This window comes from Cryptotermes secundus, unplaced genomic scaffold, assembly GCF_002891405.2.
Source record: "Cryptotermes secundus unplaced genomic scaffold, Csec_1.0 scaffold1272, whole genome shotgun sequence".
NCBI lineage: Eukaryota > Metazoa > Arthropoda > Insecta > Blattodea > Kalotermitidae > Cryptotermes > Cryptotermes secundus.
Genome location: NW_019735478.1, coordinates 90,766 through 114,120, shown reverse-complemented (window position 1 = coordinate 114,120; position 23,355 = coordinate 90,766). Strand labels below are relative to the sequence as shown.

At 42.7% G+C, this 23,355-nt stretch overlaps 1 protein-coding gene across 1 annotated transcript in view; it reads left to right on the top strand.

The window, feature by feature from the left end:
• LOC111869448 (netrin receptor UNC5B) overlaps positions 1–23,355 on the top strand; it is a 259,914-nt gene that overhangs the window by 148,985 nt on the left and 87,574 nt on the right. The window contains exon 4 of the mRNA XM_033753431.1: positions 5,425–5,589. The gene's annotated coding sequence lies outside the window, so the exon portion shown is untranslated. The remainder of the gene's footprint in view (positions 1–5,424; positions 5,590–23,355) is intronic.

Below are 23,355 nucleotides of genomic sequence, written 5' to 3'. Positions count from 1 at the left end.
TTATTGCTAGTGGGGTGGGACTAAGTCCCTTGTACTGCGGCCACTTCTGGCCTATTGTACCAGCCCCAGATGACAGATGAGGGTGATTGTGGAGCAATTGGTGGAATGAAGATTGACAAGGATAACCGAAGTACTCGGAGAAACCCTGCATCAGCGCCACTTTGTCTACCACAAATCCCACTTGACCAGCCCCGGGATCGACCCCGGGCCGCCGCGGTGGGAAGCCAGCGACTAACCGCTTGAGCTATGGCGCGGCCTTTCAATGAAGTATGTTTTATGGAAGTAAGCCAACAGCATGGCCATGGCCGCGTAAAATGTGGACCGTTCAGTTTGACTATAATATCGAGTTAGTCTGTGAAGATTTCCTCGTGAAATGTGGAACGGAGATAGAACGTAAACGCCCATACAAGCAAATAGGAAGCATTTTATTGGTTAAGGATCACACACATGCTTACGGTGGGATATTTCGAAAATATTCCTGCCACATTTATTTTAGTCGAAATATGCACTCTTGGAAATTTTGACATGTTGGAATAGTTTACCTTCTGGTAATATTCACCGCAGGAATTTGAAAATTTTCAGAAAAATAAGTATTGGAAGATATTCCTATGAGATTTTGCTTCTCCGTTCGCTCTCCGTAAGTGTTGTGTTATAATTGAAGCTACTATTGCAACTCTCTGCTCTCGCGTCCTCTCCACTTCATATTAATTTCTGCCTTAGTATCAACCTGATCTCCAGGAGTTATGGCATGGATACGTTGCCGGGTGGTCGTGTCAGTCGAGTGACTTTGCATGTTGTCTAATTGCCCGTTATGATGATTAACTCACTACAGTAGTTTTTGTATACTTTTATATAAACAATTAGTAATAGAATATATAGCAAAATAAATACTTCGACAGTTCATTCCAATGTCGCTTTCATGAGTTCGAGAATTGTGTTGGGAGGCTCCAGTATACGTGAAACTTTTGACTGATATTAGTGACGTTTGATACGTAGGCCCACGGGAAATCCCCAAAAATCTGTTGACGAAGGATGACCATAGGTTTATCACTCTCTCATATCCGTAGGCCCGACTTTGATGATCCACTATATCAAGAAGCTGGAATTTGGGGACCTCATTCAGATACATTTTTGTGTAATATAAATATTTTATAGAAGCAGCTTAGGAAGTTGATAAACACGACAAATCCTGATAGACGCAGAAGATGTTCAGTATCTCAGTGGTTAACACAGTACTGGGCAGGTTACCCTAGCGGGATGCTTGGTTGCATCTGAGCAGAATACGGCTACCCAAACTGACGGTCTTAGTGGCTTGCCTCAGTCCCTCCAGGTAGATGCCCGTATAGTGCCTTGAATTAGGCCGCGACCGCTTCGTTTCACATCTTTTACAATTCATAATTCATTAATTATCCTATCATTCGACACAGTGTAGCCTGAGCTATGAGGGAGAAGAGGAATGCATATAGGATATTGGTCGGAAAGCCAGAAGGAGAGAGTCCACTGGGAAGACCAAGGCGTAGGTGGGTGGACAATATTAAAATGGATCTTAGAGAGATATGATGGGATGGTATGGATTGGATTGATCTGGCTCAGGATAGGGACCAGTGGAGGGCTCTTGTGAACACGGTAATGAACCTTCTGGTTCCATAAAATCCTGGGGATTTCTTGAGTAGCTGCAGATTTGGCTTCTCAAGAAGGGCTCAGCTCCATAAGTAAGTGAGTAAGTAAGTAGCCTGAACTACTGACACCGTCATAAAATAACCCAGAAAAACAAGCGCTGAGATAATATTTTCGTCGACCTTAGTCACGTTGACGAAATTGTCTCCTTCGTTGGAAGGTTTGAATTAAGCCATGGAACGCAGATCTGAAAGTGGACTAGACGTTTTACGTAAAGTTGTCCATGCGCTGAACTGATTAAGCACTACGACATGAAAGCGTGTAGGGGAGTGAATGTATAGCTCCACGTTTTCTTGACCTCGACACTAGCTGGAGGTGAATGGTCAGCTTCATGCTCCGGCCACTTTACCGCCGGTGTCATAGACCCCGGTGACCATTGGCAAGGAAGCTGGGTGGACTCCAGAGACGGTCTGGACGACATGGAGAAGAGAATATTTTTGACCCTACTAGAACTCGAACTCCGACTTCTCGGTCGTCCAGTCCGTACACATAACGTATTCTGTCACTTGTCCTACTGTAAATCTGAGACAGATATCCCCTATAGTCGGATAAGACAGCGAGTAAATTGAACTGTTTGCAGGACGCCAGTGCGAGTTAACAAAGAAGAGTCCCACGAACCGGGCCAGTAAATGTTGTGATTACATTCGGATTTTTTTTTTTAATATTGCCATGTACGTAATTGTTCATATCGTCTGCTGATATTCTAGATTGATTCAGAACTAACTGAAACACCGGTTAAATAAATTTTGGGGTGCAGGCTTCCTTGAGACGCTGACTTTCGCTGAAATGGTGAAGAAATTCCCTGCATTTTATGGAAGCCGTAGTATCGTTGTCTTATTGCTGGTTCCTATCCTGAGTCACACGTGTCTATACCAGATCCTATTTGAGAGCCATTTTAATAATATCTATCTACCCCTTGCTCTACCAAGTGGTGTATTCCTTTAAGACTTAGCCCCGTTATATGTATAACTTCTAACCAGGGCAAAATTGTAGGATAGTAAGAACCTGTAAGAGCTATCCCTGTAACAGGCCGTGGAGGCCCACAGCGTTATGAGACGTCGAGGCTCCCACATTTTCTCTATACAATCGGCTCAAAGATGGCAGTGAGTTTGTCAGCCTTACGCGCTGGCAGCCCTTTACTTCCCAGGAAGATTCCTGGTACTCATTTCTGGAAGAGGCTGAGTCGACCCCAGGGCCATATTGCGGCTGGAAGGGTTAGGTCAATTAAAAATGGAAATGACCTGATCGGAAATGGAACCCGCGACCTTTCGGCTTATAGCGTAGTGTCTCCACCAACTACGCTATCGCGTTCACCCAGACATCTCTGTTAGAGAACTATAATTTTATCATTAGATTTGTATGAATGCCAAACTGAGTCTGTCATCCTGGGGGAGGAACGTAAATTGTGTATGAGAATAGGGTGCTGAGGAGAATAGTGGGATCAAAAGGGGTAGAGGATATTGTATGATGAAGATCTCCATAGTTTGTGCTCTTCCGGAGAGAAATGGGCAAGTAGCACGAATGGGAAAAATGATTTATCCATCCAAAATTATACTGTGAAAGAGATCACGAGGAAATCCTAGTGATGCGATTATAATATTAAAATGAATATTGAAGAAAGACTGCGGGAAAATATTGACTGGATTTATCTGAATGAAGGTTGGGATCGGTAGTGACCTCTTGCATACACGGTAATTAACTTTCTTGTTCCGTAAATGGAGATAAATTTCTTGGTTAGATGAATGACTGTTCCATTCCAAAGGGTCACTGTGCTCCTTATAATTAGTTAATGACGTGCGGGTATGGCGTTTTCAACAATCAATAAACTTTCATCAGGACATAGAAAGTATCTCTGAAGTCCAAGTGCTATAGCACAGCTGATTCTAGAGGATTTAGCAGCCATGCTTGGACGAGCTCTGGGGCAACCAAAACTAAATGGAAATTGAATAAAAATGAGGGAGAATAAAGGAGAAAAATGAGGGAAGGGTTAGCTGAATTTCCCATTTTCTCACCCTTACCCCTACTACCCTCCCTATTGCTCCCTCACATAGCACGAATGAAAACGTATTAGTATTCAGTGCGTTTCACTGAAAATTAAAAATAAATAGGTGTTTGTTTGCTACACTAAACAGTGAGAAAGGATGAATAGGTTGTTGTTTCACTGTACCAGTGTTGAATTTTAATAATATCCCGTCCAGTATTGTATCCCTGGATGTGTCTGTTTTGTATGGCAACAGTATGGTGTGTGCGTGCGTGCATGTCACAATGGAGTGCACTGACGTAGTGAAATGCTGCCCCAATCCAAAGGCATATAGTTTGTGCTTTGTGCTAAAGGGTCAGATGTCAAATTGACTTATCGCACCTAATGTTATCGTTGGTTTTCTTATGAAACAAATGAAATATGATTTCCCAAAGCGTTCGGGGGGGGGGGCACGAACTATTTGGTACCTGTGCCAAGAGATCTGCCTGCATTAAAGACTACAGGTTTTGCCCATGCTAGCTCTTGGATCCACTTGCTAGTTATGTTCATGTATTTATTCATCAGTGGCTCTGAAACCCTTTGTTGGTCCATGGCTTCTTCTTCACTTTCCATAATCCTTTTTACACAGACGGTAGGACACCTTGGACGAGTGATCAGCCCGGCGGAAGGCCGCTACCTACACATAGAACAACACAGACACGGAATTAAAGCACACACACATCCATGCCTTGAGTGGGATTAGAGCCCACGATCCCAGCGTTCGAGTGAGCGAAGACAGTTCGTGCCTTAAACCTTGCAGCCAGTATGATCGGCTTGCAAGTTATGTTGCTCACTATAATTTTAGGCCGTTCCAAGACCGTTTCATTATAGAGACTACTATACAGTGTGTCGCAAGATGAAATGAAAGTATTGTGGGAGGTCACAGTATCTGTCATTCTAAGCAAAAATATGTATAGGTATAGGTATCCTATTCCGAACGGTTTCCGAGATAGAGCTATTTCACTGTACACCGTACAGACTAGCAACGCGCCATGTCCTCACAGGAGTTTCAAAGTGCATTGCTGTTGACGGTGGAATTTTCGAAAACTTATTATATCAGGTAAATTATACCAACTTTTTCACTTGAACAAAAAAACACCGATATTAGAAACGACATGTAATACTTCTTTCTTTGTAAGAATTTTGTAACTGTACAGTGAAATAGGACACGTGTACATATCCAATTTTTGCTTACAATGACCAATATTGTGACATCCCAGAATATTGGCCATTCCTCCTGCGACACTCTGTATAGCGTTAGGTGAAAAGATGACTGGTAAATTAAAAAGGTTTTAGAAGGAAGCAGCCGTGGCCTTTCGAAATACTGTCCCATCATTTGCCTGGAAGGACTGAGGAAAACCACAGGAAGCTCAGTCAGTGGCTGAGATTCTTACTGAGCACATTCAGAATACAAATCTAGACTGTCCTGTCCGGTTTTTCCTTTTCATGGTACTTTTTTTTGGTACGTATTATTCAGGAATCCATCCCAAATACCGAAAATGTGGTTACCCAAAGAGAAGACAGAACACAACTCTGTGTTGTGTTGTCGATTATATTTAACTTTAAAATACTTAAATGTCGGGTTTATATAGCCATGCTGCAAACGAAATATGTGCATTTTCCCCGTTTCTTGCTAAGTAATCATGTTACTTACGCCATCTGTGTTTGTGAAGTGTAAGTAGCTGAATTTGTAGGCGTGACGCTCTTGCTGTTTTCTTTTCTCGCAGCAGTGGACGGTCGGTGGACCTCGTGGTCATCCTGGTCGGCGTGCGGACCAGACTGCAAGCACCATCGCCGCCGAAGTTGCACGAAACCGTCGCCCAGTAACGGCGGGAAATACTGCCCAGGCAGGGATCTCGTTTCCTCCAATTGCACAGGAGAATTGTGCCCTGGTAAGTTGTCGTGACTTGCTTGCTTCATACCAGATCCTTCGCAATGTTTCCGTTAGCTCTACACCGAAGTTGCAGATTACGGTACTGCTGTACACTCCTGAGATGATACAATATTCCCTCATATCAGCGCTTTCCGCCTAGAAACTGCGTTGGCTTACAGTCACGTGTTTGCCAGGTGATTACCGAGTGGATCCCCGGACATCGTTTTCTTTATTCTGATGGCTGTAAGCTTGCGGCTGCATGCTTCTTACGTTCGTATTTGAAATGGTTGTCTGGCAGCAGCGCTGCTGTCTTTCCACCCTTGCTGGAGCTTTTCTACGTCACACGCTAACGGGACCAGGCATATGTAAACCGCGGCATGACTTGTAGTTCGGAATGTACAGGGCGCGTCAATGAATCGGGCTATTTGACAGCAGTATTTTTCCTGGATTGCCACCCAGCAGCCTGCTTCAAAGCGTTTAGTTGCAATGGAGGCGTGGGCTGGAGCACAATGTGCTTTTGCTGTGAAAGAATTTTACAAGAAACGGTTACAGTTTCGTAATCTCTTAGTGTGAATTTCGAAGAGAGTTTGGTATTCATCGCTGTTCCATCTGCCCATGCCATCAAGACCTGGGTTCAGAACTTTGAGACTACTGGTTCTACACTTAAGAAGAAAGGCGGTAGCGTAAGAACAGCACGTACACCTGAGACTGTAGCGGCAGTGAGAGAAGCCATTGAACGAAGTCCACGCCGGTCTGAGCGTCTCCACGGTACCTCACCCGGGCTGTCCGAAGCCAGCGTTGGGCCTATTTTGCTCAAAGGTCTCCACTTCTAGCCCTATAAAATTCAAATTACTCATACACTACACGAACACGGCTATGAAAACAGTTGATTTCTGCCAGACTTTTTTGCAGTTAATTAATCAAAACCAAGATGGCGTTAACAACTTACTGATGAGCGATGAAGCTCATTTCCACTTATCGGGGCTGTTAACAAGCAAAATGTCCGCTGTTGGTCAGCCACAAACCCCAAAGAAATTTATGAGAGACAACTTCACATTTCCAAAGTCACAGTATGGTGCGCGATATCTTCGTTTGGAATTGCTGGCCCGTACTTCTTTGAAGATGAGTGGGAAAGGGCTGTAACTGTGACTGGACCACGTTACGTTCACATGTTGGAGAGCTTCTTAGCTCCTGCACTTGCTCGTCTTCCAGTCCAGGAAGAGACGTTTTCCAGCAAGATGGGGCTACGTGCCACACCGCACGAGCTTCCATGGCAGCTGTGAATAACCTGTATCATAACCATGTTATCTCCAGATATGGGGACATCATGTGGCCAGCCAGGTCACCTGATCTTTCCGCGTGCGATTTTTTCTGTGGGGGTATCTGAAATCCCAAGTTTTGAAAGCTCCAGCACCCCACACAGCTCAGGAGTTGAAACATTGAATTCGGGAAGAAGTTGAACGAATTACCGTAGAGATGCTGCAAAGAGTAATTAGGAAGAGACTTACAGAGTGCCTGCAGCGGAATGGTGGTCATCTGTCGGATGTTATTTTTGGGAAACAGACTCATGATTTCAGTGAATCAATTGAGAAAAACCAAATGCATTTGTGTTTACACTGTATTCATATGTGTTAAAACCAAATAAATGTAACAGTTTACTGTTCATAACGTTTTTAAAATCGCCCGATCCATTGACGCACTCTGTATAATTGAAAAGTGAACGCTATGAGTTCCTTTATTAGAATACTTGCCAATAGCGAATAGCCTGTCACAGGCGAGCACTGAATGCATACAAAATTAAACCAGACTGGAAAGAATATTAATAATTAAATACTACAAACTAAAATAATACAGATAATACGTTAATAAAATAACAGGAACCACAGGATTAAACAAAGACGAAAGTATTATCGAGGGGGGATATTGTGTTTATTAAAAACGCACAGATCCACAAATGCTGTTTGCACCTGAGGTTCGCCTTGATGAAGTTTAAGTCTTGAGACTTCATCCACATTAAGGGTGGACAAGTCCTTAATTTGCTTAAAGGACCAACATTATCCATAATAAAATAGTAGTTGATTCTTTTCTGAAAAAACGTGAATGAGAAATGAAGCGTCAATGAGCTGTCTGAAATGAAGTAATATTTTATAATGTATAATTGACCTTTAAAGGCTGAATTTCGTAAAAATAATATATAAAAATTGAGTTCTTACCTCACAGGAAACACATTGTGTCTCCCCTACAAAGATCAATCTGTTAACGCCGTTTAAGAGTAAAATCGCTGTTTATAGTGAAAACACGCTCTGTGAACGGAATGCAGAGTTGTAGTGTGTTAAAGCAGGGGTAGTATATGCTGTAACCACTGGGCTTAGCGGCCTCCGTAGTCTAGAGGTAACGTTCCCACCTCATGACTCGTAGTACGCGGGTTCAAATACCCGGCGGAGGTCGTCGAATTTTTAAGGGCGGAAAAATTCAGGGAACAAGTCCTCCGGGAGGGACTTTAAGCCGTGGGTCCCGTGTCGTAGCTTTACGGCACGTAAAAGAACCTCATATCTCCAAAGGAGGTCACTGAGCCAAATTAATGGACGTTTCCCGCCCAACTGGACTGAAGTATCGATTGTAGCATAGATATGCGAACTTTGTATATTTCCCAGTTTATTAGTATTAATAATAATGACGGCGACAGTAATTATAAATATATTACAGTTATTTATTTGTTAACGAACTGATCAAATAACCCAATGGTCAGTTACAGAATCAGAACATGCATATTTTAATTCTAACAAAATATTTATTATTCTTCATGTACTTCACGCAGTTTAAAAAATTCGTTTATCTGATCCCTAACTGAAAAAAGAAACTAATTACTTACACGATAACCTTATAAGTGACTAGGATATAATTTTTTCCATTTTATCTGCCTGTACTTTGACATGGAAACTTATAAACAGATTAAATTCAATCCCCCAGATTTTTCATCCAGTAATTGAAAATAATGCAGGTTAGTGCTTTACGCTGCTTTAAGAGAAGTGCCATGTAATAAGATAATCAAACGTGTATATCGCAATAAATACGATATAATGCTCGGTTACAATTCACGCGTTGACCATGGCAAACATTATTCACCTACTTCTAACGTTTGGACAGATAATGAAATAAAGCCAAAATCCCCTTTTGTGTGTCACAGTAAATCCTTCCCGGGTTTCACGTACAATTTATTCATCTTAAATTCAACGCAAGACAGCATGAAAAGAGAAACAAGGCTAGTTCCCACCCTCATAACACACGCCTTCTCTTACAAGATTTATAATTCGTGTCCTCTCTTTTCATAAGAATTAGAATTTCATGAGTAATTCTAAATTCGGTACAAGCCATACCGACTTAAATTTACAAGCGTTAATATTGTCACGTGCATGAGTGACTATAGACGGGGTTTTGGATAATTGGATTGACTCACAACTTACAGGTCATAACTACAAATAACTATAACACTATCGCCGATTTCCACACGCTAATTCTTCTCCAGCCTGCAGTGTCTTCACCAGACGTTTCCTGATAGCGACTTCTAACAATGACTATTCCTCTGCTTCCGCATTGAATTCCCTTCTGATCGGCGGCTCCCGTCCAACTGCTTCTTCTTGCTTCAGTTGTCCTCCTTATAGCCTCTTTACCCAGACGGAGCAGAAAACGCCGTTTCCAGCTGTGCCTATATGGTTGCATGCGTATCCGTTGCAGCGGGAACGTGTTTACCTAGCTGTTGCCTAGAAACAGCTCTACGCGCTACAGTATAAACACTCACGATAAATTTTGTTAATGTGCTGCATATTTAACCGGGAATCGACTTATGGACTGAGGATTTCGTGACGATGTTCTCAGATGCGTGCTTCGATCAGAGGCACCGAGGCTGGATCCTACGGCTTTCGACTCATTTGGCCTACGATTACAAACTAATTAGGTACACAGAGTAAAGTTCTTATTGCGAAGCTAATAGTCGCACATCTGGCCAAGAAATCCCACCCCTTTATGATACCCGAGTACTCATCACTTTGTTCATAAGCATCCGCCACTGATTTCTATCCTGGGCTGGTTTAATACTTTCACGATTTAGGGGGTGACTATAGACGGGGTTTTGGACTGGGTCTCGGATTTATTGACCACGTTAACACACGATTCGTAATTTCGCTTTACATATCACTGACACATAAGCACTAGTGTCCTCAGCCTATTACAATCTCCACTAGTCGTATCCTAACAACGTATTTTAATATATTCATTATAACAATCTCAGTGTAACTACAGCACTCATAACGTCTTTTCCCCACAGCCGGATTTTCAATTCTCAACTACAGCACCATCTCTTCTCATCCTCCCATGCAGAGTTCAACCGAACTCCCAACCCTCAGCTAGCTCTCTCATTTAACTGGATCGCCCGAAGTTGTCTTCCCTATAACTACTTTGCACAGACCGAACAGAAAATACCGCTTCCAGCCAACACTCTATTGTTGTAGACGCGTATTTACTGATCCGTTGCCCAGCAACTGGTTACATCAACGTTGTTCTATTGTTGCATGCGTGTATGTAGCGGGCGTTACCTAGCAACGGCTGCTGTTTATAGAACAACCGCATGCCACATTATATTCCTCACCATCAGACCCTGTGATCCCAATTGTGTAAGTTAATTGAGACTTCTAATACCTTGCCTGTGGTATGCCAACTTAAAGTAACCTGTCTTCAGTTACTACTTCCCAAAATCTGGCCGGCTTGCGATGACTGCACTGCGACCTGTTATTGTTGTTTAGCATTTCGAACATAGCGGCAATATGAACTTTGGAGTTGAGAAATGTAACTAATCCCGTGCTCCTCCTTCAGAAGCCTCTGACAGTATTGGTGTCAATTTGCATGAAGTCCGTCCTCTTGTCTCAGTAGTCCGTGTATATCATCCGTGACTACGTCTGCTGTTCTATTGATTCTGGGTTTCTATTCGGGTTTTTAATTCGGCGAAGCCGTCTCTGTGGTCTAGTGGTCACAGTTCCTGGTTACAGATCAAGAGGTCCCGGGTTTGATTCCCGGCGCTACCAGATTTACTGAGAAGTAGTGTGTCTGGAACTGGGTCCACTCAGCCTCGTGATTACAATTGAGGAGCTACTTGAATGGAAAAGTAGTGGCTACGGTCCAGAAAACCGAAATTAACGGCCGTGGGAATTTAGTTGCGCTGACCACGCGACACCCTCTATCCGCAAAAGTTGGCATAAACTTCGCCGACAAGCGACGGTCGCTCGGTCGGTATAGTTCGCATGCGGACTAAAAGCCACGGAGTTTCTTTTTAATTAGGCGAATATTATATTTCTAGTGCTTGAGTCCATGATAAACCATAACGTGAATGTCTTGCTGTAACATGTTTACCAGATTCGTACAGAAGTCCACAAGGTGAATTAAAGAAGATTGTCTAGGATTTTAGGTTGTCACATCGGTGGTTATGAAAAGTTGTATCTTCTGGGATATAGCATCGTGCTGTTTCCTAAGTGTTTCGCATTGGGTTCACTGTTGACCTGAACATTGAAGCGATATGTTCCTCCGAAACGTCGATTGACTTCCAACGAACCACACTCCAATATATCCCAGAAGATAGGACTTTTCATATAACAGGACTGCCACTGCCGCAACACTGGCGAGTTCATATGTTGGTTTATGTGTCCCTGTGCTTAACTAATTAAGCACTACGCCATGAAAACGTATGGGGGAGTGGATGTATAGATCCACATTTTATTATCTTCGGCACTAACTGGAGGTGAGTGGTCAGCTTCAAGCCCCGGCCGTTTTACCCCCGGGGAAAGAGACACCCCGGTACCTATTGGATAAAAGGTTGGGTGGACCCCAGAGCCGGTATGGACAACGTGAAAGGAAAATTCTTGCCCTTCGGGCGTCCAGCCCGTAGCCAGTCGCTGTACCGACTACGCTATCCCGCCTGTTTCAGTACCAATCTAAAATATTCGGCGTTGATATTTCACGTATTTTTCTCCGGTAGAACCGCGTTTCCTTTTGAATACAACGAATTGAATTGACACGTAAAGAACTGATAAAAGACTGAAGTGTTTGCTGAAAAAATGGATTGAGCAGTAGAATTATGACCTTGTAAGATATTCGAGACCGTTTCGGTTATGATGCAAAATATTGATAAACTTTTATTTCGTTCAAACAAACAGGTTCCAAGGTAGAGTGATGTGAACATTCAGAAGCCATTGAACGTGACGTCACCTAAGCAACCAACTCGCTTCCATTGATTCTAGGTCGTCGCTAGGAGAAACACTGCGTCACGCAAGTCACACGTTGCTCCACCAAGTCTTCATATATTTGGGCTTGTGTAGGGGAATATCATCAGGCCTATTTGGAATCATTTTCATGACTTTCAGTATATGTATTCTGCATACCATTCGAGACCAAAGGCATAACCATCACCTTCTAATCTGTTCATGTTTTGAGACAAATGGAGCTATTCAGCACCCCAAACTTACTCCTTCAATATCCATTTTAATATCATCCTCGATTTAAAAATCCTTGGCTGCACCAGGCGCGGCTTTAGAAATAAGACAGCCGAGATAGCTCAGTCGGTATTGCGACTGGTTGCGGGCTGGACGGCTGAGGGATCGGTGTTCGAGTCCCCGTAATGTCAGGATATTCTCTTCTCAGCGTTTTCCAGACCGGCTCAGGGGCCCAGTCTCGTAACCACTGACCACTCACCTCCAACTAGTGCCGAGGTCAATGCGTGGGTCCTTACGTTTACTCTCTCATACGTCTTCATGGCGTAGTGCTTAATTAGATAATCACAGGAACAGTTTACAGCTATATGATCCCTCTATCTACTTCCAGGTTCTTCTAAATCATTCAGATTTTCCTACCAGAATTTTGAAGCATTTTTTCTCTCCCACGAGTGTTGCATGACCTATCCAACTCATTATTTCATTTTCCTAATACTATTTGGCATGTCTTCGCTCGCTCGCTCGGAAGCCGGGATCGTGGGTTCGAATCCCACTCAGGGAATGGATGTTTATGCGCGTTTTTCTGTGTTCGTGTACAGGTAGAGGCCTTGCCAAGGAGTCCTACCGTATGTCTAAGGTCTAGTAAAACTGAAGGAAAACGGAGAGTTTCATGGAGGTAGGCCTAGGCCAAAATGAAGGCTGTAGCGCCAGTGGGGAAAAGAGAGAATGCTATTTGGCAAGGAAAGAAAATTATTAAGGAACTCCATTATGCAGTTTACTACAGCCTCATTTTGCCTCATCTCTGTTAGGGCTGAATATTCTCTTCAGCCTCTGGTTCTCTACCTCAGCGTATGTTCTTCCCTTAATGTGGAAGCACAAGTTTTATGCACGTATACGTCAAAAGCAAACTCATCGCGGGCTATGCAGGATTAGTCTTAATTGCCTGTTCTTAAACAGTCTGCGTGTCGCTGATCAGGAATTAACGAACGGATAGCTGCAATGGTTTCTGTGTCAGTGTTTCTTTGTTATTCTACTTGTATTTGTCTACGGTCTATGTGTATATGTGTCGAAGTCTTCCTTTTTTTTTTTTTTTTGTTCCGCTGATATTTTAGTGATTTATTTTTGCGTCTCTGCCTGTTGACGGTCTAATCTTGTGATACCCTGTAAGGTTCGTAGTAGAACGTCATTTGTGCTTCTTCCAATCTTTGTTTTGTTAAAAACTCTGTCATCATTATCATATTTCAAAGTTTATTCTACTGTGCTATTATATACGGCGAATTTCTTTCGAAAAACATATGCTGGCTCCTTTCCCATCTGCCTACGTCTTGCTCTATCTTGAGCCAAATAAATCCAAGCCAAACTCTTCCACCTATTTCAGACATTCATTTCAGTATTCTCCCCGCACATCTACGTCTTCCAACAATTTATTCCTCTTGAGCTCTTCGACCAAAATTTTGTATTATCTTCAGTTGTATTTATATACCTATTTTGATATACAGTACAGTTTCATTATAAAAATAAGTAAAATTACTGACTTTTGGATATTATAGATTCTATTTTTCATTTAAAACATTTCGGAGACGACTCTACTTCCGTCCTCAGGTAAAAGCCTACTCAATTGTACACAAACGTTAGAGCTTTTCCCTATCTCCTAACATCGGAACCAACACAGGGCAGGATATATAAATCAGAAGCATCATGAGCAATCTGCGAGAGCTAAGGCAAGCATTTCAAAACGCCACATACACGAGGCTTTGCATCCAAGGCTATGCATAATTTAACGGCCAAAATCCATAAGATCAGAGTACCGTCAAAATAGAAGCCAAAAGTAAAGATCCAAATTCTAAAATAATTTTTTATAAAATCAGTGATATGACATAGTACATCGACAGTTCAAATCACAGATAAGCCATGTAATTCTAACGAATATTGAGGATTGAAATTCAAGGAGATGAAAATTTCGAAATACTAACCGGGATGATGAATATTGTCCAAATTCTTCTTCTGTAATGTCTGGCCTGTGCACATTCAGAATTCTGAAATATGAGTCTCGTAGACAGCCTGCAGGCCTCCTTGGACGGGTGATTAGACCGTCGCAAGGCCTCTACCAACACGTGACAAAATAAACAGAATGAAAGCAGAGAGAATCATGTCTCGAATGAGATTCGAACCCACGATCGCAGTGTTCGAGCAAGCGAAGACATTTAATGTGAGGCACAGGCCTACATATATTGGCCCATGTATTTACTTTTTATTATTTTTCTATTTATTGGGTTGGGGCGAAACAGTCTGCCTGGTACGTCGGCCATTAATTGTACGAGCCCCTGACGAGTGTGGATCAGTCTGTGAAATGATAACTGGCAGGAGAAATGTAAATACTTGGAGAAAACCTGCCCCAGTGCCACTTCGGCCACCACATATATCACATGATCGGGCCTGGGACTGAACCCGGGCCGCCGCTATGGGAAGCCGGCGACAAACCGCCTCGTCTATGACACGGTCATGGCCCATTTAAGATATATTCTGTAATTCCAGCAGTTGTTTCTTCTTTGTTAGTCGCAGCCGTTTTACGGGTGTTTCCGCCAACAAATGCACCCAGAATCTGCATACTGTCTGTCTGTCTGTCTGTGGATCGATTTACAGCCCTTTTGTTTTACCTTGCCGGGTTTCAGTTTCTTGATCTTTTGCAGGGTCTATAAGATTCCGTGGACGGGGGATCAGCCCGTTGCAAGGCCGCTACCTACACACGCAGGAGAGAACAAACAGAGAATAAACGCAAACAGTCATTCATGCCTGAGTGTGATTCGAACCCACGATCCCATTATTTGAACGGGCGAAGGCAGTTCATGCCTTAGACCGCGCGGCTGCTGTAGTCGGCTAGAATCTGACTCCAGACGGCCAAATGTGCTGCAGATACAAGCGCGTTGATTTCTGTGACATAATACTAAAAGTTCTGCTAGCAATCAAGCGTGATCGTATACCCGGCATGCCGTTAATCTCCGCGTTCATCCGCGGTTAACGCATCCCAGCACCAATTGGCGGTGGTCTAATGGTTGTCTTTATTACCGGACACAACAAAGCACTCAGTAGGAATCAAAAATATTCAAAGGCATTGGCCGTAGGGGAACCTTTGTTCATGTTTATAGCACAGCCTGCAGTACCAAGTTTAATAATTACTTCCACCCTAATTGGCTTCTTGAAGCTTGCAACATCAGAAGAGAAAAAGAAAGAAAGAGTCGTGCACTGTTATGACAATGTGAATGTGTACACCCATCATATATCTCGAAACAATGTTACTGTAAATTTCTCATCTTTCATAAACCAGCCAATTTATTACGTCATGATGAATTTGACGTTTGAAAAGAGTGGGAGGCGGTGAAAGTAAGAGAGAAGAGAAATTTTTTTAAAGTTTGTTTTCAATTGTAACGCTGCTTTTTATGGACTTTTGTAGCCGGATGTGCCATGACCCTGGATTCATAAGATGGGTGGGCTGGTAATAAACGTTGATGTTACTTTTTTATGATATAGTTTTTTTTTTCGGGAGGGGGCATTGTGGTATTCATGTAATAGATATTGTATCTTCCCTTTGTCTGTATCCTCTCTGTGGTTCTGAGACTTCATGATGCATGATGACAAGACAAAAACAGGGAAAGACAATCAATCGTCCTTCTTTTTATTTTTTATACATTTTCTAGTCGTTTTCATCTTTACTTTGCTGCATATCTTTATTCTATTTTGGCACATATTATTCTTCCCAGCCCCCTTTCACTGCTCCTGTCGTCTCGCAGAAGCGTGCCCCAATCAGGGGGACTGCTTACGTCACTACCATCACGTGGTAACCATCACAGCAGTGTTGACTCTGCTTAATCAATTAAGCACAGCGCCATGAAGAGACATATGGAGGAATGGATGTATAACTATACACTATTCCTGACTTTGGCACTAGATGGAGGTAAGTGGTCAGTTTCACGTTCCGGCCCCTTTATCCCGGTTGAAAAATGCCCCGTTACCCATTGGATAGGAGACTAGATGGGCCCCAGAGCTGGTCTGTAGGTTGTGGAGTAGAAAAAAAAATCTCTTGCCTATATCGAACCCCGGACGTCCAGCTCGTTTTCCGTCGCTATACTGACTGAGGAATCCCGGCTGTGAAACAGAAAAGTGGGCAATTGGCTAAGTATATGAGAATTATGTAAAGGCTTATGTTGATATTGGATTCATGTTACTAATATTGGGCGTGTCTTATTTTGGGCATGGTCCGATATCTGAGTTATGTCTGTCTTGAGGCGATTTGTATTATTTGTAGCCCGTGACATGTTTTAGTGCTTTTTATTTTTTAGATAGTGGCAGCAGTTTGGATTAGGCCCGAAACAGGTGAAATATTGGACCAGGACTGCGATTTCATGACTAACATCACAGATAATACAAATTCCGCTGTCAGCACAACTAGAATTCATTAACTTATATTCCACTCCATGTTTCGACCTTTATAGAGCCATCCTCAGGTGTTATTTAAATATTTTCATTATTGAATTGTAAAGCGTGTATACGTATTTACGTACAGAGACTTAAAATGAATATTTTCTATGTACGAATACATTAATATTCGGTCTTCTAGATGTTGATATAAATACAAGATATATAATGAACTGAAAGTGTGGCCTCCCACACACGGACGAGTTTGACTCATTGGAACCCGAGCCGAGTCGGACTCGCGAGCCAGACTCGTACGTGTATGGGCCCCCTAACCCGCCACACAGGGAATTAGTATAGTCAATACATAATTTGTCTGGTTGTCCAACCAACCAGTTGAATAAGTAAATACTAGTAAATTCATGGTGAAGTCTTTCTTGAAAACCTTGAAGTTATACAAGTGATTAAGAAGTTCTTTGTCATCACGGAACTGGAACGTTCATTACCGTGTTCACAAAACCCCCTTCACTGGACATTATCCTGAGACAGATGAATCCAGTCCACAGTCGGCCCGAACGTGAAGACTGTGTTGTCCCTATGCTTAAGAGGGTTTGTTGGAGGCTGTAGTCAAGTCCCTAGCGTTGTCAACCTCAACAGTGGTCAGATTGGCGCTTCAGTCGCTTTACCTCCGTCGGTATGAGTCTCATCTCTCCACTAGGTTGTATTCCTGTTCCTAACTGGATTGGTATTTGTTCTTGTAGTCTGAATTCGTTGTAGCCAGTTCTGTTGTAGCCTTCGGTTTCATTGATGCGCCTCATATTTTAAATGTTCAATGTCTTGTGATGTCTACATTTCTACCTATCTCTTGCCACTCACTATGTTAGTCTTTGTACATTTATTTACTCCTCTTGTTAATGCGAACGTTTATCTCAATATCTCTGACGGATTAAGAAAGAATCTGCTATGGAAAATCTAAAACAAGCACTCATACATAATGTAATTTTGTTATATATAGATCCCGTGCATCTTCATGTTTACATGGAAGGTAAAAGTGATGTTATTAGGCTTGCAGAATCTTTTGTAGGAAGCCGACTTATAGGAAAATACTACTATTCATTATTCTACTCTTGCTTCCACTTTGGAGCACGGGGCTCATTTCTCAGTTTTATGATCATTTTCACAGATGGTAGGACTCCTTGGACGGGTGATCAGCTCGTCGCAAGGCCTCTACCTAAACACAGGACAACACAACACAGAATAAACACATACACACACCAAACATCTATGCCTTGTGCGGGATTCGAACCCACGATCCAGGCTTCCGAGAGAACGGAGACAGTTCATGCCTGAGACCGCTCGGCTACCGTCACCGGCATAGCAAAGTATAGAAGTCGTTAATGTTTTGTGTGCTCATGTACGATTCTTTCGGTACCACAGGCTGTAGCTTCAAATGGTACTATAATTAATGAGTGACGAATCTGGAAGATTTGGGTAGGAAGTGATTGAAGCACTAGCCGATAATTTGCCTGCAGGAATTCAGGAAATTCACGAAGATTCTCAGACAGGATTGCCGGTGTATGACCATGTTTTGAAAGAAGCCATGCAAATCTACCGCGTTACCTCTACACCAGCGTGTTGATTATATGCAAATATTTTGTTCTTTATACAAATCTTCTTTCGGCGATGTCTGCGGTTGAACTTAATAAAACTGTTGGAAACGAAAGACTGGGAACGACAGCGCAAGTGAGGTGTTTACGATCTTTACTAGCTATTTCTCTATTTGATCACAAATGAAACTCATAAACCAAAAGAGAATAAGTGCTCAAAATGGTATGAGTAAAACTAAAGGCTGCAGCACGCAGATCTATGTAGAATGAAAAGAAACAGAAAAGTAATACGAGTATACAAATCAAATGGGGGGGGGGGCTGAACGTGTGGACGTCACAGATAGAGATAACGAGGAAAACCACACCTTGAAGGCTTGGGGGCATGCAATTAAGCATGATTCTCATACGGAAGAAAGTGTGTGCTATGTGATAGCTTTACAGTTGATATAAACTTCGTCGACAATTGACAGCAGAATGTACAGGTTGTTGTGGCGGTAAAGATAGACTTGTTTTCCAGAAGTGCTCGGTTTGAATCTTGGCCGGGGAATAGGGTAAACGTGACGAGGGATTTCGTGGGTTTCCTCAGTTGCTTCACGCAAATGCTGGGTTAGTACCTCGATTAGGCATGCCCGTTTTCTTAGATGTCCTTTCCAATTAATTATTCACTGGTGTATACTAGCTGCACACACACACAAACCAGGTAAACAAGAACGCAACCACACAAGCGGGGTGATGGGTCTACAGCCAAAGGAACATATACATGAGAAAACAACATTCACACCAACACCCATCAGCTACACGAACACACTCACGCCGCCGAAGGTAGCGCTAATAGGTCCCATAAGAGAATTGCAATTTTCTGTTAAATTTAATAGGGTTAACTCATTTCAAAATGAGTTTTTAATTTTAATATAATTTGTAATTAAGACTTACCGATAACTAGCCACATACAATTGTGCCATGCAGTACAACAGTTTAGCATAGCGACAGACACCTGATGATGGCCGTGTATGGTCGAAACATGTCGTGAATAAATACATAAAAGTGACTGTAACTTTCTTGAGGGGCACTATGCTACAAGCCGGAAGGTCACGGGTTCGATTATCTGTGAGGTCATGGGATTTTTTAATCGACGTAATCCTTGCAGCCTCACTATGGCCCTGGGGTCCAGTAAGCCTCTAATATAATTGAGTACCAGGAATCTACCTGAAGGTGTAAAGGGCGGCCGGGGCGTAAGGGTGACAACCTCACCGCCATCTGTGAGACAGTCGTCTAGAAAATGTGGGATCCTCGACGTCTCAGAACCCTATGGGCCTTCACAGCCTGTTATAGGGATAGCTTTACCTTTTATCTTGTTATCTTTTATTGCGTTAGTAACGGATTTATGCGAGTATATTGTATGAAGTAATTATTGTAGTGGCAGCATTGTAAAGTAAACCGAGAAGACCACTGAAGGACTCACTTCGAGGCTCTGCATGCTCCAGACAGTAGCTCTCTCGTCCCCCAACTATTGTTGTAAGCAATATTCCGGAACGCTGTTAGCTCAGTTTCAGACAGTGCTGCTGAACTATTCCCATCAGTCACTTTCACCACGCTCTTGTTGCATTTATGAAGAGTGACCCTCTTTTATAGTTGTAAATTGCATGTTACAGCCAGAACTGCAGAGTGTAGCGGCAGTGAAAATGCCAGTTAACCGCCGTATTTCGTAAGGAAATAATGTTTGAAAGTTGAATGGTTGAATATAGGAGACAGGAAAAAACGGAATGCTGTTTTTTTTAATTCCGGTTGTGATTTTACTTTTTTTTTTTTTAAGTTTCTTTGGGTAGGGTGAGACTGAGTCCTTGGCCTATTGTACCAGCACCAGAAGATGGATGTGTATGTAGCAGTCGGTGGAATGAGAATTGGTAGGGGAAACCGAAGTACTCGGAGAAACCCTACCCCAGTACCACTTCATAAATCCCATACGACTTCATTTGGGATCGAATCCGGGCCGCCGCGGTGGGAAGCCGCGAATAACCGCCTGAGCTATGGCATGGAATCTGTTATTTTACTTAATTTAATCGTGTAAGTAAAATGTAAAGGTATCCCTGTAACAGGCCGTGAAGGCCCATAGGGTTGTGAGACGTTGAGGGTCCCACATTATCTAGACAATCGGCTCAAAGATGGCGGTAAGGTTGTCAGCCTTACGCGAAATGGTGTATGTACAGTTGTTATACCTTAAGAAACAAATTTTTTGTGCCCTCAGAAACAATGGAAGTTGGAGGTAACAATGATTAAGAAGCAAGGCCATAGATTGATGTTACCTGGATTAGTGGATTCTACAAGATTGTTGCTCGAGCATAGTATCGGTCAGCACGTTACATCTGCATTGCGCACGCGCGAATGCTACCTAAATGAGACAAGTTGGACTTGTTTCCACATTGCCCTAAGAGCACATCGACTGTAATACTAAAGAAGGGCTCCAACATTCCAACACGTTTTATTGGCATTTGAACCCATCAGCTGGAGTAGAGTTGAGATTTGTTTTGTTTTCTGTTCTCACTGTGAAGGATGGTTAGGTACCCGCTCGTGCAGCACAGGGATCATTAATGTTCAAGAAATTACCTGTAGCAGTGTCCAGTCGCTTCTACTGCAGGAATCATTCGTCAACGTGATATGAAATATTAGACCCGCTGAAAACTTGTTTAATAGAAAACATTTCGTGGTAAAAGAAGAATAAAATGTATCGAATATAAAACTTTTTTTTTTCCTTTTGCTCTACAGCCCAAATTTTGGCCTTGGCCTAGCTCCAAGAAACTCTCCGTTTCACTTCGGTTTACTGTATCTTAGACGTTCGATAGGACTCCTTGGGCGGGTGATCAGCTCGTCGCAAGGGCTCTGTCTGTACACAAACACAGAAAAATACACACACAAATACCAAATATCCATGCTCTGAGTGGGATTCGAACCCACGATCCCGGCTTTCGAGCGAGCGAAGACAGTGCATGCCTTAGATTGCTCGGCTACCGTGACCGGCGTGTAAAACATTAGTATTAGTAAATAGATACTTGTTTAAAATGTTTTAATTTTGATAAATTTGTAAAAAGGTAAAGCTATCCCTGTGACAGGCCGTGGAGGCCCATAAGGTTGCCAGACGTTGAGGTTCCCACATTTTGTAGACAGTCGGCTCACAGGTATCAGCCTTTGACACCTGTCGCCATTTACCCCCTGGAAGATTCCTGGTTCCCATTTCTGTTAGATGCCTTGTCGACCCCAGGGCCATAGTGTGGATGGAAGTATTAGGTCAGTTGAAAAATTCAGTGACTTTATCGGGAAACGAATCCGGGACCTTCCGACTTCTAGTACAGTGCCTCAACCAGCTACACTAACGCGTGCCTATGGAGGGATAATCCAGTTTGTGGGTGAATTGGTAAGTTGGTGGATCAATGAGTGGATGAAGAAACGAGTAGCAAATTTATGCCACATTTGTTCGCTGTTCGGCTAGTTTTCCTTCAAATATTTAATAATTTCTCAGTAATTCAGAACAGCGGGGCTTGAATAAATATTTCCAGCTTATACTGAACTCTTGTGGGGCATGCATGTCACCGTCTAGTGTGACTGGTGAGTACCAGTGTTTCGGAGAAATATACTGCCCATGCAGATAAAACTGCAAGACTATAAAAGGCAAAGGTGTCCTTGCGCTTAACTAATTAAACACTACGCCATGAAGGCGTATGGGGGAGTGGATGTATAAATCCTCATTTTCTTTACCTCGGCACTAGCTGGAGTTGAGCGGTCAGCTTCACTCCCCTGTCGCTTTACCAGCGGGGAAAGAGCCCCCGGTACCCATTGGATAGGAGACTGGATGAATCCCAGAGCCGGTGTGAACGACTTGGAGAAGAGAAAATTCTTGACCCTACCGGGATTCGAACTCCGACCCCTCGGTCGTCCATCCGACTGCGCTATGCCGGCTACCCACCTACCAGACCATGCGGTGTCATAACTCAGATGGCTGTGTTATGGATCTTCATCACTGTGAAAACTTCAAATCTTATTAAAGCCGTTATGAGTATTTCTAGCGCTTGGAATAGACTCGTCTTTCGCGGCTTGCGACCAAAATTGAAATATTAACTAACTGACTGACTAACTCAATGGAGCTCAGTCCTTGAAAAGCCGCCTGTCGCTCAGCTACTCAAGAATTTCCCAAAATTTTATGGAACTCGGAGGTTCATTACCTTATTCATAAGAGACTTCCACTGATCCCTATCCTGAGCCAGATTAATCCAGTCCATCCCATCGTTTTCATCTAAGATCCATTCTAATATAATCTTCCCACCTACTTGTATGTCTTGCTAGTGATCTCCTTCCTTCTGGCCTTCCCACCAAAATCTTATATGCATTCCTTCTCTCCGTCATGCTACATGCCCTGCCCATCTCATTCTCCTTGACTGAAACAAATGTCTGCAGATAAAATAATAAAGGCAGTATAAGTCAGTTTGAAGAACAGCATGAATTCATTGATAATATTCAGGCTACGCAAGCTGCAGTTTTAAAACATTTCTACCTTAAGTCACTGTCAGTGGACTTCCGATATCGTGTTTCGAAACTAGCGGGAAGACAGGCCTTGATTTATATTCTTCTGTCTTAAAGGCGTGCCAACCAAAATCGTCCTTTGGCGGGGCTACATCTTTCAGCACGCGAAGCCAACATGTTTCATCTCGCCGCTTCAGAGCACGAAATTCCGTGCAGGTTACATGCAGTATGCAGTGCAGTCGAGTTGCTTGGCAACTGCGTTTGAGACATACGAAGAAGCGAATCTGTCAGTCTTGTTGGCACTTTTCGTAAATAATGTTGCTGCAGGAGTCATGGCCGGCCTCATGACTTAATTCCACTCCGTGATTGTTATTTGTTTCTTTTTGCCTTCGAAACTTTAATTAAATATCTTGCTTTGATCACATGGCGGAGCAGGAAGAGTGAGAAGCACATTAGGTTCTTGTATATAAAGTATGAAGTCTGGCTATTAACCGGACCGATAACTAGTGACCTGAATTGAAATTCGATTCATAAAATTTAAACTTTTTAAAAAATTTTAATTTAAATTTTAACTTTTGACATTTAGAACAATTTTAACTTGTGTTTTATGAGAGAGCTTGATATTATTGAGCGTGAGCCTGAATAAGTGAGAAGACGAATGTGATTGCGTGTAATTATACAGCTGTGTTCGTACACCTGAGGATGACCTCTTGATGTCGAAACACGTAGTGTTATAATAATAAAAATATGTTGTGTGGTCGGTAAAATTGACTGTAATAT